Genomic DNA, 12789 nt, shown 5'->3' with positions numbered 1-12789 from the left:
GCCTGACAGCACGGTTGGAACAATATAGAAACATGTCTTCTGATCCGACACCGCTGTCTGCAGAAGAACATTGTTTATCTGTACCTGTTCCAAAAGCAAATCAAATCATATTTCTCCATAAATATATTCTTCTTATAAGATATGCAGAAACTTAACGGACAAGATTTGGTTTTGACGGGTCTTGTTTGAGCAGGCTTTGGTTGCCTGCAGGTTAGAGACTGAACACATTGTCCAAAATGCACCGGCTGCCCGATGCAGGTGGGCGGAAGACAGTCACTCGTTCTTGACATGAGTCACAGTTGTTGCCTCCACCAGGAGGTTATGTTTTGATTGCGGTCTGTCAATCAGGCACAAAGTTTAAACGACCAGATCCCGATGAGGTATGTGCCCTCTGAGCTCCCTTTTAGCTCTGAATGTTTTTTGTACAACTGCCATAAGAGGGAAAAATGATACCACTCGGTGAAAATAAAATAAAAAGGTCCAACAAAGACGAAGGAAGGAATAACAATTACAGCAGAGTCACTTCTCAAGCTTTTTAGAAACCCACCACTGTCCCCAGAGCAGTGAAGGAACAAGTTTATAGGTACAACACCATACCTGACTTCCTCCTTTGCTCCGTCATATTTACCACTAGAAGCCTCGGTCTCTCACTCGTAAACAGACATGAGTCCGTCATTCTTCTCGGCAGGACAGATTATTTCTAATGTTATTTGATGCTCCTGTCTTTTGCACAGTCCAAGGGGAACGCTCGAGTTACAAGTTCAAATGATCGGACTATCAAAGCTAACAAGCAACATTTTCCATTTCATGCATATCGTATGGAGTGTTCTGAGAGAAGAGGTGCACACCTGGCAATTTGCAAATGAGGTGTGCAGTGTTTTGCTGTGCAAGACTGTCAAAATCACAGAGTGTGCACTCTCGGTAGATGCAAACAACAAAAACTGCACTCCGACTGTGTGATGCACTTTCGTGACTTATCTTGACTGAAATACTTTCGATCAGGTGTTATGTGACGCAGCACCTCATCATGGTCTGAACGTGAACGAGGAACTCATTTGACTTAGTTGTGAAATAATCTCCCGCGGCCACGTCTGTTCCCGTCGAGTGTAAGCTGCAGCCTAGATTCTTTTTTCTTTTTTCTACACAAAAACCCCCTTTGGTGCCAGCGAGCATAACTACACAGCTAACTAATTCATGAGAATAAAGGATTAGTTACTGCAATGGAACATTAATGGTTTTATCCCATTAAAACATAATAAGCAATGCCAAAATCGTCTGGGATGAAAAATCCTGCCTCAGGAAATGGGTGTGTGCGTTTCGCTTGATAATGCTGTTCAGAAAAGTGCATAATACGGCTGCTGTGTCTATTACGCCTGAAACAGTGAGTGATTCTTTATGTGGTGAAGGCTGCAGATATATTTTACGCTGGTTTAACAACTCAGCTTCACTGCTCAGAAGAATATATTTCCTCCCTCCCTGTCCGTCACTGTTCCAATAGTAATCCTGTTTGAATTACTCATTGCCAAGTGTTTCACAAACAAGAGCAGGTAATTGTATTAAACTTGCAGTTAATCATGTTACACAGGCTGCACGTAACCGATCGTCTCCTGACGTCACCGGAGAGACTTTAAACCGACTAATAATCAATTCAATCAGCTGGGAGCCCAGGGTTGTGCTCTTTTATGGTGCCCTGTTGGAGGCGGAGCTGCTTATGTTCATGTGGGGGCCTGATTCAATTGTTTTGTGGTTTGTGGTTTGTGTTTGTGCGTCACTTCGCTGACTGGTAATGGTGTGATCTGGTCAACCTCATCTGACGCCTGTGATTTACGCTGACTTGTGTCAGCTATAGAGTCCACAGACGTCAGCAGGGTTCACAGAAAAACACAAACGGATTTAAAGAGCAAATTATAGATTTTGTTATTGTGATTTTAAAGGATCTTCAAGGGGTTGTGGGGAATATATCTGTTTTCTTTCTTTCCTAAAGATGGAGGAGAGCAATAAAGTCAATGTGGCCTTACGGACATCTTCTTTGTCTCTGGTCTTGCTGGGGGTGGAGAGAGAGATACAACATTGTAGTCATGTCATTAGCCTCCCTGATGAAGGCCCCTTATATTTATCTCTTGCAAAACACCAGGGGGCAGCAGGAAAGTAATTGGCTGCAATTATCGTCACATTTGCCTCTATTTGCAGTAACAGCGGAGGTGTAGCAGTCATTATACCTGTGGGTCTGAGCTTTCCACTCTTTGAAGTCACTTCAGAGGAAGTTTGGTGAAGTGGAAGAAAACAAGGCTCCATCAAGAAGAAAAAAACTACGCACCCCTGAAGCATTTTTGTTGGACAGCGAAGAGGCAATCGGTCCAGCATCCATTTGTTTCCAAGTTTCCCATTACTCAGGGAACAAGGTAGCAGAGAGCGATCACTTAGACACACACACACAGTCACACAGTCACAAAAGAAACTGGGCCAAAACACACGTGCGAGGCTGGAGGCATTTCATTTAGGTGGACGTTGTTCGAGGATAAGATACGACTTCTCTTTCTCTCTGTGATGAGCGACAGAGAGTGGCAGGTGGCAGACGGGGAGGGTGGACTTGGCTGGCATGTGAGTGGGTTGGCACATGCCACCGAGGAGACGGAGCGTGGACACGAGCCTGTGGCCGCTGCACCTGAATACACAAGGACGACAGACTGGACCTCTGACGTCCGTTTTACGCATCACTTTATAATGATGGTGATTTAAACCTATTCATTAAATCTTTTGTAAATCTTTTTTATTTCATAATGCTAAAAGCAAAGAACGGAACATTTTAAATATACTGTTAATGTTGTAGAGTCCTCATGTTTAGTTTAGCAAATACATACTTTGTTGTGAGTGTGTATTTGCGATGCATTTCCTATTTGCCTCACGTGTTGTCAAATGGATTTTTGTCTTCATTTTCATGTGTTGTGTCATGTTGCAGTGCGTTCGGCTCTCAGGGCCACGACCACAGAAAAAGAATGTTGCGTTCAATCATTGATGGTGACATGTGGGCAAACTTTTCTTCAGTAGAATATGAACAGTGAGTTATTTTGAACTGTGGCAAACAGAGAGTTGGGCATTAAATCACAAGTGGTGTCAGGAAAGAGATTGTATGAAAATATGAAAACCTCCTGATGATGATGATAAAGGTTCATTTTGTGAATCCCTGCAAATTAAGATAATGTAAAATCAGATTAAATTAAATTAAACTTTCAAAATAAAACGGATATTAAACACCACCCATCAGGATGTCTTTTATTGGGGGGGGGGTTATGTCATCACTATGACGCTTCCCTAACCAGAGGTATTGTATGTTCCACTCGGATTTTCCCATTTGGCGATTCACATGCATGAGAAATCCCTCTGACTCCCTCAGACAGAGCCTGTATTCATTGGGATCAGCAGGAAGTCATTAAAAACCTGCCACTCTGTGCAGGGTGCAGCTTATTGAGGCGGAGGTTAAGGGGGACATCATCTTCAGAGGCGTGCAACACGTTACATCCTGTGACATATCGGGCCAGAAGTGGCTTTTTATATTTTGAAGTGCTGTGTAACACAGAACTGCTTAAACATTAATGTGTATATAATTCACCATCTGTGCATTTCGCCGCTCTTCCAGCTAACGCACTTGTTTTATCCCTGTAACCATGTTGTCAGTTATCTTCGCATAACAACACGACACGCCATCTCTGAAAATGCTGACAAGAGCTGGAGGGGAATACTGATGGTCTCCGAACGCACACATACACACACACACACACGATGCTAATTAATTGTAAAACTCATCATCCTCTGTGTCTGGGTTGGGAAAACAGACAGATATCATCACAGATCGGTTCCACACGCTGAGCCTGATTCCCTTCATCAAGAGTCGTCATTACCTTTCACAGGCAGAGACTGAACGTGTGTCGTCGGCTCCAACAGACAGTTTGATAATTTACTAAATCAGAAATGCTCTAAAATTCAAACGAAGGAAACATTAGATAAGATGACGCCGCAGCATTTACTTTTGTTTTGTCACAAGAGGATAAAATTAGTTTTCGTGCATTTTTGTGGAAAATGTTTTCTGACCGAAGCCTGGTCCTGATGAGGCAAAACATCATCTCTTAGGTCCCGGTTAAGGTTTGGGGGTGAGATGTGAGTTGTACCTGAGATGCTGATGAGTGGAAACATGTGCTCAACCTATCGTGGGTCAGTCTCAGCTGTCAATCATGACGACTTGAACATACGTTACCCTCAACTAGTGTTCAGCATCCTCATTTGTGCGGTAGACCTTCACACATTGAAGGGATATTCTCCATCAGGGTTTGGTCCAATGTCCCATCCACTAACATGGAGGAGGCAGGGTTGACATGTACTGCAGTCAGCCACCAGGGGGCGATCCAGACACTTTAGCCTCAAATTTTGGGAGCTGTAATGAGAATTTTAGCTGAACATTAACATCAGGCATCATTTGTTTGGAAGAGGCAGAATTTAAGAAGAAAGTGAAATCCCTGCTGAGGCGGAGCTCCCGAGATTTATGTATAAATGAAGTTGCTAGTTTGTGAGAGGACTGTTTAAGTGTAGCCTCGAGGTGACCTCTGTGAGGAAGTTTCAAGTCGAATAAATAAACAACACCTCAACACGCCCCGGCTCGAGGTTTTACTTTGAAAAAGATAAACGAGGGGAATGGATATGTCTTCTTGACGATTCAGAGCCGCTGCTCACATTTCAAAGGCGGCGGTGGAATTAATATCTCGGTTGCTTTACTTTCACGAATGGGGACGAGACTTGTCAGTTTTATCAGCTTTGGAGACAGAAGACAAATGAGCTGGATGTGATCCGAGGCGTTGAGTTGGGCACATATAACTTTATATTTAACTCAGCTTCAGAGCAGTGAGTGTCAGAGTAAAATGTGTGTGGGAGAGAGAGAAAGTGAAATTCCGCCGATGATTGAAAAGACAGAAATAATCAATTTAAAAAAAGGACACAGATCCTATATATTTTAGCAGAAAGTAATTTGCTTATCTCATTCAGATCAGATTTGTGTTTGATTTGAAGCCCACACAGTTCTGCACAGACGTACAGTTTGTCCTCGGGCCGTACTCTCTCTCAGGCTTTGATCTGCAAGTGCTGCATATGCACACTGTCACATACTGTAGCTCTGCTGCATCAGCGCAGCCCCTGCTCACCGGATGTATGGCGAAACGTGTTGATGAAGGAGAGTGCATGGTGATTTGTTATGGTGAAATCACAAAACTACAACCCTCCTCCTCCCCAGTCGCCTCCAGTCTCCGCATCTAGTGACCTGGTCCAGCTCATCTCATTCACATCTTCACCTCGGTACATGAAACTTGTTCCAATGCGTCAAATCCACATTGTTCAAACGGTATTTCGTCGGAGACACGTCGAGAGAGACCAGTAAGGCTTCCACTTCTTTTACTTCTTTGGTTGTTTCTTCCTGAAATTGGTCTGAAAGTCTGAACTGACCAAAAAACAGTTGTCACGTTGCGAGAAAACAGAAACATGGGTCCGTTTGAGAGAATCTCTGTTGATCAGACCAAGTTTGAGTCCGTTGGTCCGGAGCGTGGTTTTTGGTTCAAACTAAAGTGTGAGATAGATATGAAAGCAGCGCCTCCATTTAAAACTAGATACACGTGCTGTAAGTGCAGCTGAAAATAAAAGTGTCTCATATCCCTTTGGATAATTTATTTTATTATGGTTGTTATATTTTCTGGGTTCCCTGATCTCCCACAAATCCACCAGCACCTGAATTTTAACATCTGATCAACAAGCAGCAATGAGACCCCATTATTATTTATAAATGTTTTCATCAAAGCTTAGACTTTAACTATCCTTTGTGATGATCATTTTTCGACAAATATAAATGTAAAAACGCAGATTTCATTTCCTACAAAGTGCTAGTCAGTGATAAACATTGCCACCACTTCTCTCCCTCTCTCGATTCTGCCTCTGAAGATCTGGCTCAGTTGTTTTTGCTCGGTTTCTCAGTGGAGGCGGATGAAACACCATCTGTAGATTTGGTGCAGGCAGTAAACCCTGCAGGCCAGGCAGTGTTGTGAGAAGCTTAGCATGACCGGGGATCATCTCCAATCAGACATGAACCAGGCCTCGCTCTGCAGTGTCCTTTTCACTCAGCAGGACGGGGACTCTTCAGGCAGCCGCACGGAGCTGTGGCCCCCTCAGCACCACAACAGAGCTCCCACAGCCTGTGTCACAGAAAAACATCACCATCTACACTTTTACAGTTTCACTTCAAGGGAAAAGAAAACAACTTTTTATAATTGAATTTTATTTTTTACTCTGCTCTGCCGTTCAGGAAACACATTTACAGCTTTGGCTCTGTGAGGTTCTCCTTAGTTCCCAATGGTCCACTGAGCAAAATAAAGATTTCAGGATGTTAACATGCTCCCTCTGAGTTCTGGATGTACTAGGTGTGCCCAGTAAACTTCCAACAGAATGCAACGGTTCTTCTTCAAGCTCCTTCCAGATGTTTGAACCTCATCACTAAGGCTGAGCCAAACCATCTGACTGAGGACAACTCAACGGTCTGATAGGACGCCTGCTTTATTGCCGACCAACGGCTGTCCATCCCACGCTCCCTTTGTGAACGAGATACTTTAACTCAATTCCCCTCAGGCAGCGCAGAGAACAATCCGCTGGTGATGTAACGACAATCGAATCAATATTTATCAATACTGTTCAATCGAAACCACAAATGTAAACCTCGTGGTGGTGATAAAGGAAAGGTCAGGCGATCGCCATTGTCACATCCCCTGGGCACCGTGAACGTCTTTAAAACGTCATGACGATTTATGTAATAGTTGTAGAGACAGTGCGGTAAACTACAAACATGTCAATCTCACGGTGACACAAGAACTGCATCATGTTGTCACCCTGCCCAGAGGCAAAGACCCCCCCCCCCCCACAACCCGCTCCCCTATTGTGCAGAACCATGGGACTATATCTACAAATTAAAAATGCAAAAGTATTCAAACCACCCGTTCTTTAACTCTTGGGGAAAGCTCCAACTGTTTACAGGAGATGCTGCTGGATCCCTTTTTTTAAATTTAAATCATGTGAGTGAATGCGTAGAAAGTAAAATATGCAAATTCTGTAAAATGCAGTGGGGGAATACAAAAATCACACAGTGGCTTTGCAGATTTTGCAGAGTGTGAAAACATGCAATGAGAAAAAACACCCCAGTGATCTCAACCTGCAGCTGAACAATTCTCATTTGCAAATAAATGAATATATTAATAAAAATCATGACATGTGTTTGTGTGGTTTTCAACAGCCGCATGTGCCTGGAGATCTTTCCACATCCTTCGTCCAGTGATAGAGTGAAAACACTCTCATTAACATTTCATCACAGCGTAAAGAGGGGAATAAAATCAGTGATAAAAACCTTCTAATTGTCCATAACAACAAATCTGACAGAGAGCGATAGGCCGAGGGTGTGTTGTTGTTTTTTCTGGCAGTTTATTGCTTTCTTGGAGGATTTCAGTCATGCACACCGAACACAATTACCTCCAATCATGCCAGGGAGGGAGACAGGAGAAGGATGTGCTGCTAACACGGCGTTTAACAGTAGAAAATGAATGCTGCGGTGCACACAGCGGGCCACCTCCAGACTTCATTACTCATTCATGAACAGTGTTTGCTGAGAAAATGGAGGGAATATGGTGCGTATGGGACGGACTCTGTATAATGAGCAATAAATTAGACCACTGGGGTGAGGAAGCCTGGTGTGAGGCATGCTCATGACACTGGAATAGATAAATTAGCATGTACACATTTTCCCTAAGACACAACATTCTTAAACATATGAATCTAAAAATGTTGGAAACCAAAGCGCCTCCATCTGTGAAATCATCCAGAGACCAAACTTGGAGCCGTTGCACCAATTATTAATGACGAGAAGGATTTTGGGCGACTCAGGCTTTAGCAGAGTGTTTTACATCCAAATTAAATTTACTTTTTCCCCCCGGAGCTATAGAGGCTTTGAATTTAAAAACATCATATCTCCACCAGGTTTTCATTCACTGTCAGAGAAGCAGCTGCGGGATTTGTCTTTTTGCTGTTTCACATTGTGGAAGAACTTTTCATTCAAAAAAAACCAAACAAACATTCATATCCTCAGGAATCGCCTCGAATCTAAAATTTAGATTTAATGTACATCTGTTATAAAGATTTTTTGCTTTGTTATTACCGAAGGAGGAATTAAAGCTTACTCATTAGTTATGGGCAAAGGGCTCCGAGCTCCTGCACCATATGCTGAGCTCACTGAGCATATGCTGGGAGATGTTACGCTCTCATGTAACTAGTTATATCTGGTGAGATTCTAATCCCAGTTCGAGGTTCGGCTTGTCCCACACGGAAACAACAACCCCCCCAGGTAACAGGTAGAACATGCAAATCAGTCCCAGTAGAAACAGAGGCACAGGAAGTGACACAGCATAAGACTGGAGTAGATTGGAGCTATAATACTGATAACTGAAGAAGGGACAGTTTAATAGCTATTAAAATATGAAGCTTTTAAAATACGAAAAGAAATTCAAGTGCTTTACTGACGCTGTGAGAAATTAATTAACGGTCCAGATAATGAACACAACACCGAGTTAATGTTAATCCATTTGATCAGCGGCTCTCCGGCCTTGTCAGCTATTGTAATCAGAGGATTATGTCCGTGTGCGTGAAGGTTGGAAGTCCAGGAAAGCTATTAGTCGGTATGGAGGCTCCCTGTCACCCCACTCCAGAATAAATTGGATCCGGAGGAGTTACGACATACCTGATTGCAGCGACTTGGGGGTAATGAGAACCTTTCAAAATTAGATTGCCTTTGGGTTGGGGCGTCACCTGGAGGGCCCTAACCTCTGTCCCCACCCCCCATGTAGCACTAACAACCCCGCAGATGTGTTTTTTTCCTGCTCCCACTGCTCAGCTGGGAGAAGCACACCTGCCTTTCACGGCCCCAAGTAGACCCGGACACAACTTCTATTCAGCGGCCCGCTCTGTGCAGTCGGCCGCAGTCATATCAGCGCCTGGCAGCGGCTGGAGCTCAGCTAATCTCCCCGAGCTTTACACAATGTGGTCGTCAGAGGCAGGGCACGCCGAGCCCCCTCAGCTAAGCCGGTGCTCACAGTGGCAAATGATTCCCCAGCAACACTCGTCTCTCTGCTCTGCTGCTCCGGAGCCACATGTGCCGTTCAGAGAGAGCTTGAAGCGATTCAGCTGCTGCAAAACAACTTTTATATTTCTGGTAACGTTCATGGTCCCCAGAGGATGAAACACACTGACTGTGGTGATTGTTTGACTTCCCCTCTATGACCATCACCTGAGAGTCACATTCATGGCTTTCAGAGAAATGTCCATAACTATCGAACGGTATATTTGAGTTGTTCATGTTCCTCAGGGGATGAATCCTAGTCTCCCAATTTCACAGCTGGAGCCATCACGAGGTTCAAATCAGTGGATTTGAGTGAAATGTCAATGACTGAAAGGATTATTCATGACAAGTTACAACCCACCGTGACGTCACCCGCCATTGGTTTGTGAGCGGCCGTTTTCAAACCATATTTGGAGGAGCGAGGGTGGAGCCTGACTGAGAGCTACCTGCACCCATTGGACGGCAATAACTGTCAATCACATGGTTTCCACACTTGTTAATGTCTATTTAATGTCGAGTGGAGTCGCCCTCTGTTGGGCATTTGAGAGAATCAGACACTTCTGCATCGGCTTCACTTTTTAGACTCTACAGGTCTTATCCGCGCTACTGCTGATATTTACTTGAGTGGATATTTTTGTCTCCCTCTGTCCAGAACACAAATATCGGGCCAGGACGAGAGGCTCAAACTGTTTGTTTTGCAAAAAGTGTGGACAGGGAGACGGTCTGTGAAAATAACTGGATGTAACCTGCAAAGTTCAGATAACATTTCCCCACAGAAAGACAAATAATCGGCATGCTGATGTTAGCGTTTAGCTCAAGGCATCGCTGCACCTACATTATAACAGAGTTGCCACAGCGGCACATCACTTTCATTTGTGCCTGTGTTATCAGGCCACTTTGTAATTCATGTGTTTTCCCTCCTTCAATAAGAACCATATGTTTTTCTCCTCCCTCTTCCTGTAGATCATAATAACACAGTGAAGGGCACCAGGGAGGCTCAGCTGCAGATGAGATACCGAAGCCATTAGATAAATCAGACGGACCAAATCAGTGGAGAGGAAGGACGTGGTGTAAATTTTCCAAAGTGTGAAAGCGCTGCCTCCCACACTTGACACCGTTAATCATGAAGCTCTCACTGACGACCATAAATAGCTGCACGTTAGTCAGTTCTCAGCGCCTCGGTGAGTGGATGACACAACTGTGGCTCCGACACAAAAACTAGGAGCGGTAATGTCCACACGCTGCGGCCACAGTCTGTTTCACTGCAGCCGTTACGTTTGTGATATAGAGGGTCCCGCATCCCGACCATAGATCCCGACCCTCTGAGGGAAATGAAAGTTGGTGGATGACGAGTTCACAGGGAAAAATACTTTTCCAAAGAGATTCATACACTTACTTTCAAATAAAACAGCAGTTACAGAATTCAGTAGTGGACTACAACTATAGGAGCATTAACTTACTTCAGTACTTGTACTCCATTTTTTTTTTAGGCTAACTCTGCTTCACTACAGTTCAAAGGGGAATATAGTCTTTAACCCCATTACATTGAGTTTACAAGCAATTTACAAGAATACAAAGTGAGGCTGAGTGGTTGAACTGCAGGTGATGAAATGATTGAGACCAGGTGAGTGAAGCAGCGCCCACACACACACACACACACACACACACACACACACACACACACACACACACACACACAGTGCCAGTAGAAAAGCCGCTCCAGGGCCAACAACATTAACAGACACCAGAACTCCCTTATCCTCCCGTTCCTGCTCTCACTCATTACCCAGCAACTCGGTGCCTTTAACAAAAGACATCAAGCAGCGCTCATCGTATTCATCACTGTCAACACAAGTTCGGGAACCGTCCGTTAAACAACTAGTGATGTTTTCCTCAGCGACTCCGACGCTGGCTCACACGCTAAACCGCATATCTCATCACATTTTCACGTCAGAAAAAAACACTGATACAGATATCGAGAGAAAACGTCGATCCGCCACAGTAAGCAGATTAGCTTCACCTCAGGAGGTGTCTCATGGAGTCACAGTGACCTGCTGTCTCACCTGTGACTCACCCCTGATATCAACAGACCTGTCTGCAGCTCAGTTTATCTCCTTCTCCCTCTTTGCTCTTCACAAACTCCCTCTTTGCTCTCTTTGCTGTTTTGCGCTTTCATTTTTACCGGAACGTTTGTTGATGTGTAGTCTGCCAGGAAGACACTCAAGGCTATCTGTCTACGAGACGCCGATGTGATAAAGAGAAGGAACTTAAACTATTTCCGACAGTTCGGATGATTTATATTCAAGGGGGGATATATTTGGTAAAGTTGTACAAAGGTTTGTCGTGAGAAACTATTAAAAAACAGGAATGCTTGGCTCCTTTTCAAAATATATCTTTCAGTGTGGGTTTGTGTTCTTTTGCATCTAATCATCACTCTCACTGGACTCATCGGACCTTGGGATCATGTGTTTTGTACCAGAGACACATCTCAGCTCAAAGGTTCAGTGTGTAAGATTTAGGAGAAAGGATCTATTGGCAGAAATTGAATATGAAATATTTCTAGGGATGTTTTCACTAATGTTTAATCATCTAAATTTCCACTAAATTCTACAAACTGAAACTTTAAGTCTTGCAATTGCTGTACAAAGTAGTTTAAAAACACATTCAATGCATTTTTAGAAACGTACCTACCTGCCAGCATCTTCTGGTGATGTGGAAGCTACTCACCGTAGATCTGAATATAAATATAACGTTGATTTAATTCTGCTTCTGTTGCGCTTTAAGTTTTCTCCAGGTAATGTTTGGGCCGAATGCATCGTTTCTACTGTCTCTGTCTGTCATATAGTTCTTTCTCAATGACACAGATATTTCCACGCTGTAATAAAACTATAAACAAGACCAACGTGGGAGTGACAGCTCATCATCTATAAACACCTTGGTCAGAAACACAATGACGAGATTTCATTTTCAATATTCAGGGAGGCCCCTGTAACATGGACCTTTGTCCATCAAATTCTTTCTTGAGATCTTGTGAAGAATGGGACGGACGGTCAAACCTAAAACATAATGCTGATGTTGCCCGAGTCATAATTATGTAAAGGATTATTATGTTTTGTAGACATGTATGAACAACTTCAGTCCAACACCGAGGACGACATGTTCAGTAAAAACTGCTTCGTGCTTCACTACATGGTCTATCAATTATGAACGATGTGTGATCTTCAGAAACATGTCGGACTACAACGACTCATAGATGTGTGAAATCTGAAAGCACACAACATTTGTTGGTGTATTGATATGATGGTGTTCGGTATCAGTGGGTGTTTGTGTGGCTCAGATTTTTTTACAGTAATTGCCGGAGAGGACAGACGGTGGCTGGTGCAAATGTCAATTAGATGTTGGCTGAGAGAGAGAAGGCTCCTCTCGAGCGCTGCGTCCTCTCAGAGGCGTCCTCACGGGGACGTGTGGACTCGAAAATAATAAGTAAGCAAAGCGATAATTGTTTCATGCACGGTCAGACTTTATGAGCCCTCCCTACCTCCGAGTCGCTCAAACCCCAAAGTGCGCTGCTCATTAAAAAAATCTGCCTCCGCAAAAATGCA

The sequence above is a fragment of the Paralichthys olivaceus genome, chromosome 6 (assembly GCF_024713975.1).
Source record: "Paralichthys olivaceus isolate ysfri-2021 chromosome 6, ASM2471397v2, whole genome shotgun sequence".
Lineage (NCBI taxonomy): Eukaryota > Metazoa > Chordata > Actinopteri > Pleuronectiformes > Paralichthyidae > Paralichthys > Paralichthys olivaceus.
Note: the sequence above shows the minus strand (reverse complement) of the source record.